This window comes from Cryptomeria japonica, chromosome 4, assembly GCF_030272615.1.
Source record: "Cryptomeria japonica chromosome 4, Sugi_1.0, whole genome shotgun sequence".
In the NCBI taxonomy this organism is placed as follows: Eukaryota; Viridiplantae; Streptophyta; class Pinopsida; order Cupressales; family Cupressaceae; genus Cryptomeria; species Cryptomeria japonica.
In genome coordinates, this window is record NC_081408.1 from 568143478 (window position 1) to 568163410 (window position 19933).

The window sequence follows — 19933 nt, forward strand, 5'->3', positions numbered from 1 at the left end:
TGTTCAGTCTTCGAATACTCATAGATAGGATATCAAAACAATCAAAACAACAAGATCTCATCACTGTCTAACTCGGTAATAGTTGCCCATTGAATAACTTTTTCATTCTTTCTGTGTCACTTACTGACATCTTTATACTTATCAAAACACACTCATTAAGATATGGCAACATCATACTGAATCAAAAAATCAATTGCTTGACATCAATGACAAAATAATATTATTAAGACAGTAATCATCCTTTCTCAGTTATATCCACAATCTTCAACAACCTTCTCAATATCCTCATACCAACAAACTTATTGGAATTCCAACAATCTCCCTTTGTGAAATGCTAACAATTATTGGGTCATAGATTGAGACAAGATATAATTTGAGCAAAAATTGTCATTGTTGTCAAAAAAGTTGTCAAGCAACTTCTACATTGCATCGATAGGGTATGACACTCGACGTTCTGGTGCTTTGGGATGCATGACAGGGGTATGCCTATCGTAAAATTGCCTAACTGGATGCACTCGTGACTTCGATTTGTGCATACGATGAACCAAATCAATTGTAGCCAATCCTGCAACTTTGCATTGCATGCAACTGACGACTTTTACAACAGCCGAAAAATGCTACCAATAAAAAATGGCTCCGAGTCATCAAAAAATGAGAGAGGACATTGTAGAGGAGCCACATGGAACCCACGAGTTCAAAAGGATCGACCATATGTGTCCTGGATTGGAAGAAATAGTCCGTCAAGTTTTGACAATTTTTTGGACTCAGGGCACTTGAGAGATCGCACCGGTACGGTATGACTCTTGACGTTTTGGTGCTTTGGGATGCATGACAAGGGCATGCCTAGTGTAAACCTACCCACTCGGATGCGCTCGCGACATCGATTTGTGCACACGATGAACCGAATCAATTCTAGCCAATCTTGCAACTTTTCATTGCATGCAACTGACGGCTTTTAGAGCAAGTGAAAAAATGCTAATAATTGAAAATGGCTCCAAGTCATCAAAAAATGAGAGAGGCCATTGTAGAGGAGCCTCACATGACCCCACAAGATCAAACATATTGACCATATGTATCCTAGATTTGAAGAAACAGTCCATCAAATTTTGACAATTTTTTGGACTCAGGGCACTTGAGAGATCGCACCGGTACGATATGACTCTTGATGTTTCGACGCTTTGGGATGCATGAAAGGGGAATGCTTAGTGTAAACTTGCTCACCCAAATGGTCTCACGACATTGGTTTGTGCACACGATGAACCGAATCAATTCTAGCCAATCTTGCAACTTTTCATTGCATGCAACTGAAGGTTTTTGGAGCAGGCCAAAAAATGCTAATAATTGAAAATGGCTTTGAGTCATTGAAAATTGAGATAGGCCATTGTAGAAGAGCATCATGTGACTCCACGGGATCAAACGGATCGACCATATGTGTCCTGGATTTGAAGAAACAGTCCATCAAATTTTGACAATTTTTTGGACTCAGGGCAATAGAGAGATCGCACCGATACGGTATGAGTCTCAATGTTCTGACGCTTTGGGATGCATGTCAAGGGCATGCCTAGTGTAAAACTGCCCACTCGAACGCGCTCACGATGTCGGTTTGTGCACACAACGAACTGAATCATTTCTACCCAATCTTGCAACTTTGCATTGCATGCAACTGACGTTTTTTGGAGCAGGCGAAAAAATGCTAATAATTGAAAATGGCTCTGAGTCGTAAAAAAATGAGATAGGCCATTATAGAGGAGCCTCACGCAACCCCATGAGATCAAATAGATTGACCATATGTGTCCTGTATTTGAAGAAACGGTCAGTCAAGTTTTGACAATTTTATGGACTCAGGGCAATTAAGAGATCGCACCGGTACGATATGACTCTCGACGTTCTGACGCTTTGGGATGAATGACAGGGGCATGCCTAGCGTAAACCTGCCCACTTGGATGTGCTCACGATGTGAGTTTGTGCACACGATGAACCGAATCAATTCTAGCCAATCTTGCAACTTTGCATTGCATGTAACTGACAGTTTTTGGAGCAGGCGAAAAAATGCTAATAATTGAAAATGGCTTCAAGTCGTCAAAAACCAAGATAGGACATTGTAGAGGAGCCTCACACGCCTAGGAGATCAAACGGATCGACCATATGTGTCTTGGATTTGAAGAAACAGTCTGTCAAATTTTGATAATTTTTTGGACTCAGGGCAATTGAGAGATCGCACTGATACAGTATGACTCTCGACGTTCCAACGCTTTGGGATGCATGACAGGGGCATGCCTAGCATAAAACTGCCCACTTGGACATGCTCGTGATGTCGGTTTGTGCACATGACGAACCAAATCAATTCTAGCCAATCTTGCAACTTTGCATTGCATGCAACTAACCGTTTTTGGAGCAGGTGAAAAATGCTAATAATTGAAGATGGCTTAGAGTTGTCAAAAAATGAGATAGGTCATTATAGAGGAGCCTCACGTGACCCCACGGGATCAAACGGATCGACCATATGTGTCCTGGATTTGAAGAAATAGTCCATCAAATTTTGATAATTTTTTGGACTGAGGGCAATTGAGAGATCGCATTGGTACGGTATGACTCTCAACATTCCGACACTTTGGGATGCATGACAGGGGCATGCCTAGCATAAATCTGCCCACCCAGACATGCTCGCGACATCGGTTTGTGCACATGACGAACAAAATTTGACCATTGTGAGCGTGAGGGTGCTCTCACACCAAACACATTGTTGTTTATATTCATATTGTCAATTTTTGTTGTTTATATTCATATTGTTGATTACATATGCAAATATTCATTTAAATTTATAAAAGGACAGGCACCAAATACAGCGAATACACAATAATGAACTGAATACATGGAGTTTTATAGGGTTAATATTCATATTGTTGATTACATATGCAAATATTCATTTAAATTTATAAAAGGACAACCACAAAATACAACGAATACAAAATAATAAACTCATTACACATTTATTGGATCGAATATTGATATTTATATATATAAAAAAGGTATGTCTGCCAAGTCAATACAAGTATTATAAAAATGTGGCATATGCCATGTCCAAATCGATATACAATAAAAATGTAGAATATATCTACATGTATTGGTCATTCTATGACCAAAACTAACACTATATGATCCTAAACTTGTGGTGGATCATCAAAATCAAGCCTCTTCGATGCAGTACGCAGCTCTGTACATGGCTGCAAAATCACAATTCAAATGCCAAGTTAGAATTATTTTGTAGAAAATAGTTCACAATTAACAACATAACTATGCATTTAACTTTAATTCCTTTGCAATTGAAATGTAGATTACCTCATTGGCTGATCTAGGAGCTAATGTCTTCGCTCTCCTCTCCTTGTCACTCTTAGTAGTTTTCTTGAAGACATACTTAAATGGATCCACGTTATGGCCGTACCGCGAAGGGGTCTATTGTAGATTAAATGTACAATTAATACAATTTACTAACATAAATATATCAAAAACACTTAAAAGCTATAATATAGAGAACAATGACATAGCTATGCCTGATATGCTTCTCCAATGCACTAAGGATGGCTCACCATCGATGTAGAAACTGTCACTATTACCTATACAAAAAATGTTCAAAGATTAAATACAATTAATATAATGATAAGTATTGAAGGTTAAAAACAATTAATTTTACATATCAAACAAAAGTGTACCGGATCCTGAGATGCTTCTCCAGTGCAAGGAGGAGGTTTTCCATTGATGAAATAGGTATGGATATTTCCTGTATGGAAAAATTATAAGATTATAATATATCACAAGTTCACATGTACGCATGCATATAATCATGAAATCAAGAAAATAAAGTAGAGATACATAACTCCACCCTCTCTTGATCTGCGAGAGAATCAGGTGCATTCAACAAATCCACAAAGCTCAATGGCCACTGTACATTTAAAATAGACAAAAAATACTAATCAATCTACAAACCCCAACTAATACTTGATTTCAACATTTTCAAACAATTTTACAACTTAAAATATGTTCAATTACCTTCTTCCCACGTTTTGGTGTCTTCGAGGATTCTTTTTCTTAGGACGAGCCCTAGACGCGGAGGGGGTACCCTAAAAAAACAAAATTAACATGAGATATTAGTACAGATAATAAATTAAACATAATTTTAAAAATCTAAAATGAAATGACTTGCATATTCCATCAAAAAAATACATAAAAAGAGTTGTACAAAATATGATACCGTATAGCCTTGTAGGCCAAAATCGATCGCTGAGAGCGTGATGTCATCAATCTGGGACATTTCGTCCCCTGTCAACACCTACAAACCAAAAATTGGACCAAGCATTAAAGATAGTTAATATATCTTGTATTTTTTTGAATTCAAAGTGTACTATTCTATTTTAACATGTTACAAAATTTATACCTTAGGCATAGAAGTTGCAACTATAGTAACTGGGGGAGGTGTATGGGATACCGTTGCTGCATCTTGAAATGCATATTATTTGTCTCAATTTAAATCGATGTATAAATGAAAATTCATTTATGTAATTACAAATTTAAAGTGATTGATAAATAAAATGTTATGAATTCAAATCAACACACCTGTGTCTATGGCTCATGGGCAAACCCCATGTCCATCAACTCATTTGTTAGCACGACATCCTCAACCGTGTGAGCCTGACATCTACAACCGCAAATCATGCATAGATGATATGAGGATCCATCTGCACTGACTGCATCATCTATCCCCAAGCATATCCCCAAGCAACTGACACACATATGCTAGATGGGCTCTCTGTTGCCCTCTAATGGCTCATCATCCAATACAATAGGGTGTGCTAATGACGTCCCATGCTAGATGATGACACTAGTTAATGCTATGGCCGCCTGAAGAGTCTGTAGCTCTATCGGCTCTTTCAGCTCTAATGGGACAGCCTGATGCACCTTGGGTTTGGGTGCTAGGGGGCGGCAACTCTCTGCGAGTAATCGCCTACGGGCTCCAGGTCTATCTTGGGCAGAGCCACCACCTCTACCATGAAACTCTCTCATATCAAAATAGTTTGGCCGCACATTGAGCACAAACTCACAATATATTTTTCTCAAAAAATATAATGACACCTCATAATTATTACAAGGTGGATCATCAAAGACCATCCACCACCTTTGCTAAAAAAGATTCTTCATCTGCACATTGGTACACCAATGTATGGGAAACCTCTTTGCATTAAGAGGTAATGACTGACCAGTTTTGGGATCAACAAAAAAGGCATATATTTGTTGTTTAGTAATATTTTTGTTTTTTACTCTATCGCATGATAGCCCATTGGCATAGAATTGATGACACCTATCCCTAAAGCTTCCCCATTTGGTAATTTTTGTGGAAACAACTATGACACCACTAGCTAATGTTTCTAGGCTAGTGGCGAGGGATTGATGATGGTCAAGTTCAGAAGTTTTCAATTTAACAATCAGTCTATTGATTTTAGACGTATTTTGTCCTAACTGATTAATTAATTCTTCCTGTGTTTCGGGTGTGCGGTCAAAAGGAGGAATTGGGGGCTGTTCTTGTGTGTTTTCAGGAGGTGTATTTGGTTTTTCTTGTGGGTTTTTAGGAGGTGCATTTGGTTGTTCTTGTTCTGGATTAGAAGAATCTAGTTTTTGAAACAAAAAATGAAAAAACCTAATCAAAATTAATGAAATTAAATTCAAAATGTAAAACAAATTGCATAAATAGGAAAGAAAGACAAAAATAAACAAAAACTAACCTTGATCCATAGCTTGGAGGACAAATCTAGCACCCCGTTCGCGGTTTAGGAGAGGAAATGGGGAAAAAACAAAGTTAAAAATGCACTATTCACGGGTAAATGAGACCCAGTTTTTTTTTAAAACTTTTTTTACCAGGCACCATGTACGTGGTTTTATTTGGATTATTAGTGCACACGCGCTCATTTTCCTATGAGCAGTGCGTACATGCTCATTTTCCTAGGCGTAGCACATACACACTCATTTTCCTAAAAGCAGCGCGTACGCGCTACTTTTTCTAGGCTCAGGAAGAACAAACCTAAGTGCGTACGTGGGAATTTCAAATTGTAAAACCGCGTACGCGTTGCTTGTTTTTCCATGTTTTGTTTTTGTGGTGTCCACTTTTTTGACCACCATCTTTGTGCACACGCCCCCTAACCTTATTTTAACTCTAATAAAAGTCCCATATTTAATTATAACTCTAATCTTAATTAATTGTATTCCTAATCTCTTTGAATCCTAGCCATAATTTAACCCTAACCCTAAATCAAAAGTTTTACCTATACGCCTAATTGATCCTTAACCCTAACTCCAATTTAACTTTATACCTATCCCTTGCCATAATTTAAATCCTTACCCTAACCATATTTGAACTATAACCATAATTCAATCCAAACTCATAAATTTCTTTTATAACTTTAATTAAACTCTAATTGAATCATAGTCCCAACCCTAGTTGAACCCTACTCCTAATTAAACTCTAACACTAAGCTATAAATCTAATCCTAATTGAACTATAATCCTAACCCTATTTGTAATAGCAATTGAATATGTTTTTTTTTGCAAATAATTAGAAAATAGAAGAGATTAATAATTTATAGTGTATTAATTATAATGAATGAATAGGTAATCAAAGAACAACTCAATCAAACTAGTAAATGAGAGGCTTAGTATGATGAATACTAAGAGGGGGGGGGGGGTGAATTAGTATACCAAAAAATCTTGCACTTAAACAGTCTAAAGATAAATCGGTAAAACAGTTTAACAGACAGACTGGTTATCACACATGCAAACCAAAATGCAAATAACACATTCACCCACAAAAGCAATACAACCATAACACAAGATATTTGACATGGAAACCCAAATGGGAAAAACCACGGTGAGATGGAACTCACAAGTCACTATCTGCAGAATAGAAACTAGACTGGTTAAGGTCAGACTGGTTAAGGTCTTACAATGTTCTTCACCAGAACAGATCCTGTTAGGAATCTCAATCTCTGTTAAGAGATAAGTCCGATCAAGGACTACCTTGCTAGAGGATTTTAGATTCACAGAGGTGAACCACCTTGTTAGAGGATTTTACAAAAGGCTTTTGGGCCTACCCAGTTAAGGGCTACAAACTTGTCAAAGATGTGAGTAATCAACAAGTGTTTGATCTATCTAATAGCACAGACTGCTCAGTTAGATCCTTGATAGCATGTTCTTAATGCACTCCTACATTACTTCAGTCTTCTACACATTCATATTCTTTTCAACTCCTCAACCACCTTAAACCCTAGTCACAACATAAACCCTTTTTAGCAACAACCTAAAACCCTAGACATGATGTCTTTTTAAAGGAATCTGATTTCATGTCAGTCCAATAGGATTACATTTCAATTTCCTAGGTTCAATGAATCTAGACATACTCAGTAACATGACACAAGAAGCACCACCAATGTGTTGGTACCGTCAAACAATCGGTGGATTGATAACTCATCACAAAATGCCGGTTGGTAACTCATCACAGAGTATTACCGGTTCATACAAAATACCGGTTGTCGGTTTGACAAAAATGAAGACTGGTTGAAATGCATTATGCCGCTTTAATCCCTCATACCTCTTGAGGTCAACATGCCGCTTTAGATCGGTAAACACATTCTGCAAAACATCAATAGTCTAATGACTATAATACAACATACTTGAAACATACTGGTTGAAACAAATACCGGTTGTGCTCTAACTCATACATATAAAGAGGATCTTAATGCAAGTGTGTCCATCAATGACAATCACAACATAAACATCAAAAATGCCAAAAATCTCCCCCTTTGGCATTGATGGCAACACTTAAGAAATAAAATTTTGACATCTACATGTTTTACAACAAAATCATGCCATTAGAAAAATTGCTTCCCCTAAGCATATACACTATCCCTTTAACAATACAATGAATAGCAATTTTGCATACAAAGCATAAACATTGAGATATCAGAGCATATATCAAAGCATATAGCAAAATTTTAAAACCAGATACTTCTCCCCTATACTTCTCCAAAATAGAGTACTTCTCCCCCTTTGCCAACAATGACAAAGTACCACTGAACAACCCTGTTTCCATTTGATATTAAAACAATAAAAGTTTATGAAAATAAGGAGTAGTGCTTGTCAAAAATAGATTTATAGTCCTGCAAGAATTGCTTCATTGATAGAGACTAGGACTCAAGTAGGGAGGTGGCCACTTCTTTCTCTATTTGCATCTGGAAGACCTGTTCTTCCATGGCATCAACCGTGCTCATCTCCTATGTAACTGCCAAGGCATCTAGGTTCAGATAACACTTCTGAAGAATTTGCAGACGTGGAAGTAAAACCAGTTGAAGTTCCTGCAAATCTCTAGACTTTGTGTTGATTTCTTGCTCCGTTTTGGCTGACTGGATATGAAACCGGTGAATGGTTTGCCCATAAGTTATGAAGGAATCATAGGGCAGCTTGAATGTGCTCAAGTAGGACTGCAAGTCCTATTCAAGTTTTTGCTTCTGAGCTAGCACATCATCATAGAACAGATGGGGTTGACAGATTTTGCTGAGTAGCATATTCCCCTCATCTAGAGCGTCCCTTATATCTTTTTGTTCTTTCTTCAGTTCAGATCGGAGCTCATTCAACTTTTTCACCAGAGCTATATTAAGAGCCTTTTGATTCTCCTTCTTGACATTAGCCTCTGCTACCTCTTCAAGACTTTGCACTTGATCATCTACTACTGTGCATAGGAGCTTTAGTCTAGCTAATGAAGAATCGATGTTTGGAAGATTTGTACCAGGTATCAAACCGTTAAGCGTATCCACAGTAGCTTGGATTACATCCTACTCCTTCTTCCATCGAATGTTTTCAAGATGCTCTTGAGCTACCTTGATGCTTTGCATTAGCTCTGATTCACTTGCAGACTAGAGATTGATAGGACTGGTGATATCAGCTGGTTTGGCTTGACTCCTGATTGCCTTCGGAGTCTCCATTTGTGTGCTCTTCTCTACTTCTCCTATCTTGTCCTTTTCCACTTTCTTTTTCTCCGCTTCTCTCCTTTTCTTTGCTTCCTTATCTTCTTCTTCCTTCTTCTTTTTCTCTGCTTCCTTCTTCTTTTCTTGTTCCTTGTCTTCCTCTTCCTTCTTCTTCCTCTCAGCTTCCTTCCTCTTCTCCTCTTCTTTCTCTTCCTCTTCCTTCTTTTTCTTTTCTTCTTCCTTCCACTTTTCCTCATCTTCATCCCTCTTCTTCTTCTCTGCCTGTTCCCTAGCCACTTCCTGTCTGTCCTCGACTTTCTCACTGCCCTATTTAGCTTGATGCTCCTGTCCTGTTCCCTCAGAAGGTATGTCCTTAGTGAAATCTTCTACATCCAGGGCATCAACATCAATAGTGTCGATTAGTTCTACAACCAAATTTCCTTCATCATCAAATGCTTCATCTGGTTTGGATATAACTGGTTCTTCTTCTTCTTGCCAGTTGGCCAAACGTGCTTTGTGAGTCTGGACAACAATTTGCATAAACAGATGGGTGTCCTTTTCGACATCAACAACTCTACCTTCTAACAACCAGAGCCTTCTTTTTCTAGTGAAGAAGAGTCCTTTATTTAGATCAATAACATCATATAATTCAGAATTTGACAGGTCGGGAAAGTATTGTGCAAAAACCTTCTCTCTAATTTCCTGTTCTTTCTCTATGGCAATTCACCATCTATTATCTAATGAAATATATAAAGATTCCAGTGTCTGAGACTTAATCTTTGAGGGCGACCGGTCATTACTACACATATACTGAATTATTTCCTTCTCAACCGCTTCCTTTTCATCCTCATTGAAGTCATCAAAACACTCAAGTAAATCATTTAACACTTTTCTCCTAATATTCTTTATTGTTCTTTGACAATGTGTCAAAGGTTTATAGGAGGAGATATCTATATTTACCGGTGCTGAAGATGCCGATTCACTCTGTGTCTTCTTTCTTGTCTGTGTCGCCTTTTTGGTCTGCTCCTTAGACACAGTTTCTTTTGAGTTCGGATAGTTGCTTCTCGTCTTCCTCTTTCTCTGGAACACTTTAGCCAGTGCAGCTTCTAGTTTCTTCTTAGCTGGTGACGGCTTGGTCACTTTTGGAGTTGCAGTAGTAACTGATGCTGATGCTGTAGGCACCGCCTTTGCCTTCTTCACTGCTGGTCCTTTCTCTTTCACTGCTGGTGGTTCCTCAGCTGGTGCTATCCTCTCCAGGTAGGTGCCAATTCTCTTCACCTTAGGATCAAGCGGTGAGGCAATAAGGGTAGAGGCATACCCTTCCAGCATGTCGTACATCACCTCATAGCCCATTGGCTCCACTTCTTCCATTCTAGGCTCAACAACCTCCATTATACATTTGTCTACTTGGATGGTGAAGCAGATATCATCTTCATATTTCTTGATGATGTCTCCTGATATCCTCACTCTTTGGCTCATCTTTCTTCTGAACTCATCAAAATATTTATTCAGAATATCAGGGTAACCGGTTCCAAGTGCTTTAATGCTTTCCTTGATTTTCTTGGTTACCGGTTGGTCACCAGACCACTGAACGTCTCCTATTCCTGGGAAGTATCCTTGAAAGTAAAAGAACAACCCAACCAATAGTTGTCCAAACTTGAACCTCAGTGCATTATCTTGTTTGATTGATTTCAGGTTCAATAGGAGTTGCCTCTGCATACCGGTGCATAGGTTAAATGATGCATCCTCCTTTATCATTCGGTAAGCGACATTTACCACTGCAATAGATACATAGTTGATTCTACTGGCTGAGAACGTCTGGTAGCCTATCACCATGCAGGCATACTTAACCAGATCATCCTTGATTGAATTTATAGTCATGCCTCGTGAGTCACTCACTGAACCGATGAGCTTGGACATCTCAGTTTTTCTAACTGTCCTTAGGGCTGGTACTTCCCCTGTATTGCAGAAACTGGTGACTGCATGAATTGCCCGCGGCGTGATATCATGCGTCCTCTCCAAGTACATTTTGTCACCATGGACCCTACTCAGAATAATCCTTATATGGTCTTCTGTGAAATCCTCCAGGGAGTAAACAACATTGTGGAGTTTCTTCTTCTCCAGAATACTATACTCCGGTTTGATCATCTTATCTTGTCCACAAAACAGACCTAGTTGGGTATGGATAGCTAGAGACCCTAGGTCTTTGAGTTTACAATCAATATAATCTATGATTCCGTCTTCTACTATCACTCCAGCTGGAACTTGTGATAGGGCATTATACTTTGACTTCTATTGAATAAAACTTTCAGACTCAATAGATGCACTAGAACTGGTATGAGATGCGGAAGCCATTGTAGAAATTTTAAGAACTCAAGAAATACCTTTCAAAACACACGAATTTAGGGCTTTCCAATTCTCCTTTACTCCTCACTTCATCGGTAGCTGAATCACCGCTTTGTGTTCTCCACTTGACCGTTTGCTATTTGAATTTGAATCTCCTTCGTGGTTTCTCAATTTCTTCAAATCTCTACTCAAATCACCTTTTCTTTGCTCTGCTCTTTGAAAAACTTTTCTTTGCTCGAGAACTGATAGTGAGAAATGATTTCAAAAATGCTTTTAAACATAGTCCTCACCTACCATCATTAATAGTCCTCCATTAGGGCATAAACCCTAATTTGCCTTTTTACCATTTTTGGTCTTCTGCCAAGCGACAAGTATCAAATATCGGTTAAGGTCTTTTGCTGGTTTAAACCGGGGGTTCAAAAACATTTTGCCATTTGCTCCCCCTAAGCCTTTTGAAGCTTAGTTTTCCAGTTCCGATATTTCCACACTAGGTGCAGAAACTGGTTCCTCTTCCAACATTATTGGTTTCCTCTTCCAGGTTTTGTTCATGTCCGCTTGAACTATTTCAACATCAATTCCTCCTTCCTGAGTGATTGGTATATCATTAGATATACTCTTTCTGCTTCTGCAGAATCTTACAATGTGACCCAGTTTGTTGCAGTGATAGAAAACCAATCCAGGTGCTCTCCAAGGTCCATTGTTCATGTTTCCATTCTTCCTTTTGCATGTTGCAGTAGTGTGACCATGACCATTATAGATCATACAACTTTCTCTCCATCCGGTTGCCGCTTGATAGTCACCGCTTCTTGGCTGATGATTGAAGACATTAAACTGGTTGCGATTCCAGTTCACAAAAGGTTTAGGACCAACTCCTTGGGTCCTCTGAGGATATCTTCCAGTGTCATTCATGACAGACCTACATTCAAATGCTCTATGCCCATACTTGTTGCATGCATAACAATGACCATTGAACTTATTGGATCTAGGTACATTGTTACTAAAGTAAGGAAAATTATTGTAGGCTTTGCTCCTACATACATTGGCAGTGTGTCCTTCTTTAAGACAGTTAAAGCAAATAGGTTTGAATTTTTGCTTACCTTTATCTTTGAATGCCGGTTGCTTCTTTGATGCTTCAGCATTTGTTCCTGAGGATTCTCCTTCCTCATGTCCAGAGAAACCAAGTCCATTGGTATTCTTTACCAGTCTAGCCGACTCAAGCTTTTGCTCTAGCTTGACAGTACTTTTGCTGAACTTAGCAAGTATTTCCTTTGACTCAGCGAGTTCTTTGGAAATGGCAGCATTTATTTCCAACAAATTTTCATTCTCAGAGATGGCTGTGTTCATCTCTCCTTGCATGTCTTCCTTTTCCACCTTGCTTGCACGGAGTTGAGAATTTAGGGCACTCATCTCTTGTTTCAACTTGGAGATCTCACAATCTCTTTCTTTCACTAGGTCTTCAATTTTTGTCCGGTTCTCAAGCTCTTGACACATCCGGATAGTCAATCCTTCCAACTCCTTTCTCAGGTTGGAGTTTGATTCATTCAACTTATTTACTTCTGCAATTAGGGCTTCCATGTTTGCTTCATCTGCAGAACTATTTTTAGATAGCTCCGTCAACTTTTCTGCATGTTCTCTCCTTTTTGCTTGAGATGCCTTGTATTTGACCATAAGATCATCATAGGCTTGCTCAGACTGAGTGAGTCGTTGAGTAAGTTCCCTCAATGTGTGTTCCCCCATATCTCTTTCCAAGTGGTTAAACTTATAGAAAGGTTGGCTCTGATACCAATTGATGAATACTAAGAGGGGGGGGGGTGAATTAGTATACCAAAAAATCTTGCACTTAAACACTTAAACAGTCTAAAGATAAATCGATAAAATAGTTTAACAGACAGTCCGATTATCACACATGCAAACCAAAATACAAATAACGCATTCACCCACAAAAGCAATACAACCATAACACGATATTTGATGTGGAAACCCAAATGGGAAAAACCACGGTGAGATGGAACTCACAAGTCACTATCTGCAGAATAGAAACTAGATCGATTAAGGTCAGACCGGTTAAGGTCTTACAATGTTATTCACTAGAACAGATCCTGTTAGGAATCTCAATCTCTATTAGGAGATAAGTCCGATCAAGGACTACCTTGCTAGAGGATTTTAGATTCACAGATGTGAACCACCTTGTTAGAGGATTTTACAAAAGGCTTTTGGGCCTACCCAGTTAAGGGCTACAAACTTGTCAAAGATGTGAGTAATCAACAAGTGTTTGATCTATCTAATAGCACATACTGCTTAGTTAGATCCTTGATAGCTCGTTCTTAATGCACTCCTGCATTACTTCAGTCTTCTACACATTCATATTCTTTTCAACTCCTCAACCACCTTAAACCCTAGTCACAACATAAACCCTTTTCAACAACAACCTAAAACCCTAGACATGATGTCCTTTTAAAGGAATCTAATTTCATGTCGGTCCAATAGGATTACATTTCAATTTCCTAGGTTCAATGAATCTAGACATACTTAGTAACATGACACAAGAAGCACCGCTAGTGTGTCGGCACCGTCAAACAATCGGTGGATTGATAAATCATCACAAAATGCTGGTTGGTAACTCATCACAGAGTATTACCGGTTCATACAAAATACTGGTTGCCGGTTTGACAAAAATGAAGACTGGTCGAAATGTGTTATGCTGCTTTAATCCATCGTATCGCTTGAGGTCAACATGCCGCTTTAGATCGGTAAACACATTCTGCAAAACATCAATAGTCTAATGACTATAATACAACATACTTGCAACATACTGGTTGAAACAAATACCGGTTGTGCTCTAACTCATACATATAAAGAGGATCTTAATGCAAGTGTGTGTCCATCAATGACAATCACAACATAAACATCAAAAGTGCCAACATAGTAAATCTATTAATTTTATAAATTTATGGAAACAATATTTATTTATTTTCAATTAAGAATACTATAGCTCTTCTAAAATTTAATATTTACTCTAGCAATAGAGTGGAAGTGAGAACAATTTTTATTTATATTATATTGTATTAATATTCATTATATTATTTTTTCACTATTGTATCATTTTTAACATTATTTGGATGCAATCTAGAAGGCTTCTTTAGTTGGATGTAATCTAGAAGGCTTTCAAAGGTAAATATTTGCAAGCCCTTTGACTATATCTCCATGTTGCAAAATATCCATAATGTTAGACAAGAAGATCGAAACTACCTATCTAAGAGCCTTTAGGAGGTTTAGTCCAAGATATCAAATCAAGTCATTATCCACATAGTTCATTCTACAATTGGTGAATTAATACAAATTATTCCCTCCATTTTTTTTTTTTGAATCTACATAAGGGTTTGTTCTCAAATTTTCTAGTTGAAAGTATAATGTTAAATTTCATTTTGGTTGCAGCTCTATTAAAAGATACGACTCATGATTTTATATCTTGAATATAAATTCTAATCATTTGTATTTGTAATTCTTATGGTAAGATTTTGTGTAGTGGCTATAAATAGAAAAAACATACAATGCTTGCCAATTATGTTGCCTTACTAGTGGCCATCTCAATATTATTTACCCATTTATATTCTTATCTAGTTGATTTTCTTTGATTACACCTTCATGATCCTTCAAGCTACCACTCTAACAATATCTTCAAGTGAATTCTATAATTCATTCAACTTGCATAGTCATTTCTCATTGACATTATTATCAAATCAATTTACTTTTCTTACATATTTTTTATTGTTAAAACTTCTTGGAATTGCAACCTATTAAAGTAATTAAGATTTGAAGACTGACCAAAGAATTTGCAAGTTTTATAAATTATAACATACATATTGAAACACAAATTTTTGATATTCAATTTATAGCAAAAAAATACATCCAATTCCCAAAGATCATTTCTATTGATTTTCATAATTATTTAGATGGAAAGAATACATAAATAAGATAAAGGTAGTCATATTTATTGGATAATTTTATAAAGTGGTAATAAATGATTCTTTTGTTTTTGATAGTTAAAGCAACAAAACAAGGGTTTTGTCCCTATTTATAAACATCCCAAAGACAACATTAACAAGCCATTAACAACACATTAACATCATCCATAAGTCCAACAAAAACCATCAAAAATATATTAAAGTGTTATAGCAAAACGAGTTCATAACAATATCCAAATATAAATTACGTAAACAAAAATTACTAAAAAGAGCAACCCTTAATGATTAGGTAAATAGTTTGCCCCAATCTTCAGTAAGGAATTTGAAAAGGTTCTTATAATTTTCTTCATCTTCAAAATCTTTTCCCAAGACCCTCTTTTGCAACAAACATAGAGTAGTAGTCGAGCTATGCATGAATTCAAAGCTAAACCTGGAAACATGCACCAAATTTTTCTTTAGGTTTGCCACCTTCACCTTCAAAGCCTCTAGGTATGTAGTAGTAGTTGTACATTTTTTATAGGTATCATTTTCCTTGGTAGGGTGAGTTATTTTAGCCGGGTTCTCATCCTTTGATAGGTGGACAACTTTCATTAGGTCTAGGGGCTCCAAGGTACTCTCCGAGTGAGAACTGGCCCTCTTCTTTGAGTAGTACACATCCTCCTCATCCTCCATCTCTTCCAGCTCCTTAGTATCATCTTTGTCCGTATCTATGGCCTCCTTCCTTTTCTTCATGGACTTTCCTATTAGTCTATTAGATTTGTGGCAATTAGTGTTTCTTGTGCCTTTTTAATCTCCCTCACTTTCGATTTCCTCAATGCGAGGCTAATCTTGGAGCTTATCCTTTTTGGTACGAAGGGGGGGGGGGTTGCTATTTTTGCAATTTATACTATAGCTCACATAGACTAGCAATAATAAGGCCAAAATTAGTGGGAGTAGTTTTAGAGCCCTTTGGGGTATATGGGCTTGAATTTGGTGGAGTAGAGTAGGGGTTTTTTGTAGCAACTTTACCACCCTCAAGAATTCTAAGACTCTTCTTTTTTCTTTTGCCAAGAGAATCCAGAATGGTCTCATGAGGTGGGGATTCATAATGCATAAGGGTGTTCATGACCATAATGGTCTTGCAAGGACAAAGGGCAAGGTGAAATTGGTAAAGCCTAAAGATGGGGTCTTGATCAAGTGGAATAGGATTCTTATCAGATTTTTTTGTAACTTCAAGGGTGTTCTTGATGGAATTATCAAGGGAGTTCAATAGAAACTAGGGAAATCAAATTAAATAATTATGGTAGATTGGTTTAATAGGGGTAAGTAGTAAAAATAATAGACCTTAAAATTTCCTTAAGCATACTTGGTTTTAAGGAGAAGGGAGCTCTTGACGGTCAAATCTATCATGTAGCTTCACCATTTTTTCTACTTCCTTGAAGAACATGGACATTCTTTCATTGTTCGTAACATGACTTTGTTTCTTCTAATTCCTCCTCTTATTGGGAAGGTCAGTAGCCTTGGCTATGATATCCTCATTGACCTCAAAGGAAATACCCACAATCCTAACCGTACAATTCTCCCAAGAAGTGGCAAACTAAATGGAAAGGTTTTCATCAAAACCATTGATACTCTCAATGAGGTAAGAAACCCCACCCTTAGTACAAATGTGCCAAACAGTCCCATTGTCTCTAAATTTTGAGTTAAAACTAGGCTCAGTTCTAACTCTATTGTCCCCCATATTCTCAAAGCTCTACAAAAAGACTTAACTTAGAAGCTCTGTCGAAAAAACCAAAGAGTCATTAGAAGAATAAGGAAATACTAAATGAATATGTAGTAAATAGTATATATGTGACAATAATAGAAAAAATCTCCATTTGGGATGCCAAATGTGCCACTTGTCTCCCAAGATATCAAAAAGAAGCTAGAAAGGGTGTCACAAATTTTGATGATGGCTGGTCTTACATTAGGGACATGATAAAAATGATAAGAAAGTAACTTTTGGATCTAGATTAAGATCTCAAAATTACTCCTATAATAAATATTAGAAAAGGCATGCAAGAAGACAAGGCCCCAAGCAATATCCACTTTTGTTTAAGCGAGCTGGTAAGGAGCTAAATCATCGTACAAGACCAACATGGTGAAGGCCCAACATAAGAAAGGCCTTGAAAAAAAGGGGGTCCCACCACCTGCAACACTATTAAGGTCATCCTTCTAGATCATTATGAGGCAACAAGTCATCATCCATATCCTCCACCTACTCCACACATAATTCAAATTTGAAAAGTCCCGCTAATATCTATCCCAATCATCTTCAACTAGATAAAGGCCCAAGGAGTAATCCAGTAGCAGAGGTATCCCAACATATCAATCCAGGTCATCGGGCTGTATGGCCACCCATCTCAGCATTATGCTACCAAACAACCCAAACATCACACAATCATTCTAGCTGAGGCCAAAGAATAAGCCCCAACAAAGATGAGGAAGAAAAACAAGATTATTGGCCTTCCCTATTAATACCATTGTTGATTTCCCAATCCTTAAAAAAGAGGTTTTGAACCTTGGTAGGAACACATCTAAAGGTTTGCCAACACCATAAAGGGTTAGTGTCAAGACCCCAGGTAGCAAGAGTATTTGTAACCTTGTTCCACTCCCTATACATGTGTTGTATCACAAACATTTCTAGCCATAACAAGAGTTTCTTATTAGAAGTTACAGGAATGATCCATTTGTTTTATACCCAAGGATATGATAATATAATGTATTAGGATGATGAAGATGTTCATATGTTGTACACATCTCTTAAGTTAGTTATCTTGGGTTATTTGAAAATCTTGTGTAATTACTTATATTAGGTAATGATTATCCTACACGGGTTTAGTCATTTACCTATGTTGGAATAAAGGAACATTGAGATGGGGGGGTGAATTAGTGTTATGAAATTTTAAACTTTATTAGCTTGTTCTTTCAACCACTTAATGCAAATGAACAAAAGAAATATGTAGAAACACAAAGCAATCAACAACAACACCATAACACCAAGATTTATACATGGAAAACCTGATCAAGGGAAAAACCACGATGGGGATGAGACCCACAAAATGAGTGCACTCAAATATAAAGATTACAAGGGAATGCACATGCATTCAATAACATTGCCCAGAGATTACAACTCAAAATGAGAAGGGCTACAACCCTTAGAAGACTCATTGTCTTACAATATCTTTTAGAAAAGATAATTGGAATATTTGAACTGAAAAATAGCATCTACAAATGCCATAGTATAGTTTCGGCTAAGCCCAAAACATTTAATCTCACATTGCTCTATTTCATTGCTTTGTTCCATTGTTGTTCAATATTCTGGAGCACAAATCCTTCATTTGTGCATGTAAAACTATGCATAATCGATCACCATCACTTTCCATATATCCATCAATATCCAAAATGATCATATCCATCAGTCTTATATATCCACAACATTAAATTAGGTCTTCTACATGTTGGCTTCAAGAACACTATACAAATAATGAAACATGCATACATAGTCGGCTTAATCCAAATTCCAATGCATATGCATATAAAAAAAATTGTCCACATGCTTCCCAAATGTCGGCTAAACATCCTTGATCACAAAGACAATTACCAAAATTACTCCATCAATTCCACACAATGATCAACTATTCAAAACATCCATACCACACTGTTCAACCCAGAAACTTGTACACCGGATCTTCTAACTCACACAACAATCACCTCCAGAGGCTAAGATCCTTGAATAAGGTACTCTAGACATCTAACTATCTTCCTCTAGATACGCAACACAAAATGTTCAACATAATTAAAATACCAACCAAAATACTACACTCCTTCGGATACTCTGTTCTAACTTGCTAGACTTAACCAAATCTTCATTCTAACTTCCGATAAGATCAAATCACACACTACGGATGGAATAATTGACTTGAGTTGCCATAAATGACAACACTGAATGACCTGTGTAGTGTCTCTTGCCAACAATCTCCCCCTTTGACATTGATGGCAACACTTAGTGAAAAATGACTAAGTGTCAAAATTAGTACCATCATATGTACAACTCCAGAACTCCCCTTGAGATGAATGCAACATTTTTCACTACCCTACACTCCCCCTTTGACATCAAAGGAAAACGTAGGGATCCCCATGCCAAAAATTTACACAAAATTCTATATACAGTGGCATATGTACACAAAGATCTTACTAATTTACATAAGCTTAAAATTATCTGCAAAAGTGTTTCTCAAAGAGATCAAATGACTTTCCCAACCCTTCTTGAGACAATGTAGAATAGATATAAGACCACTAAAGAGGTAAGCTTGCATCTCTGTTGAATTGAGATCGAAGGGGTTACTTGCAGCTACACCATCCCGAGCATCCTTCAATGCGCTGGGCATTGTGTCCAACTTAGGAGTGACGTGACTCTGAAGCTTACTAACTCTGCCAATAATCTTTTGCTTGTCATGGCTTAAACACTGGATTTTTTCAAGTAGAGATATTACTTGATCTTCATGACTGGCCGCATAGACTAACAAGGGATCAAATGACTAAGATATATTGGCTAACTATTTTTCATGCTCCTTAGACTGCTTCTCAATATCCTCA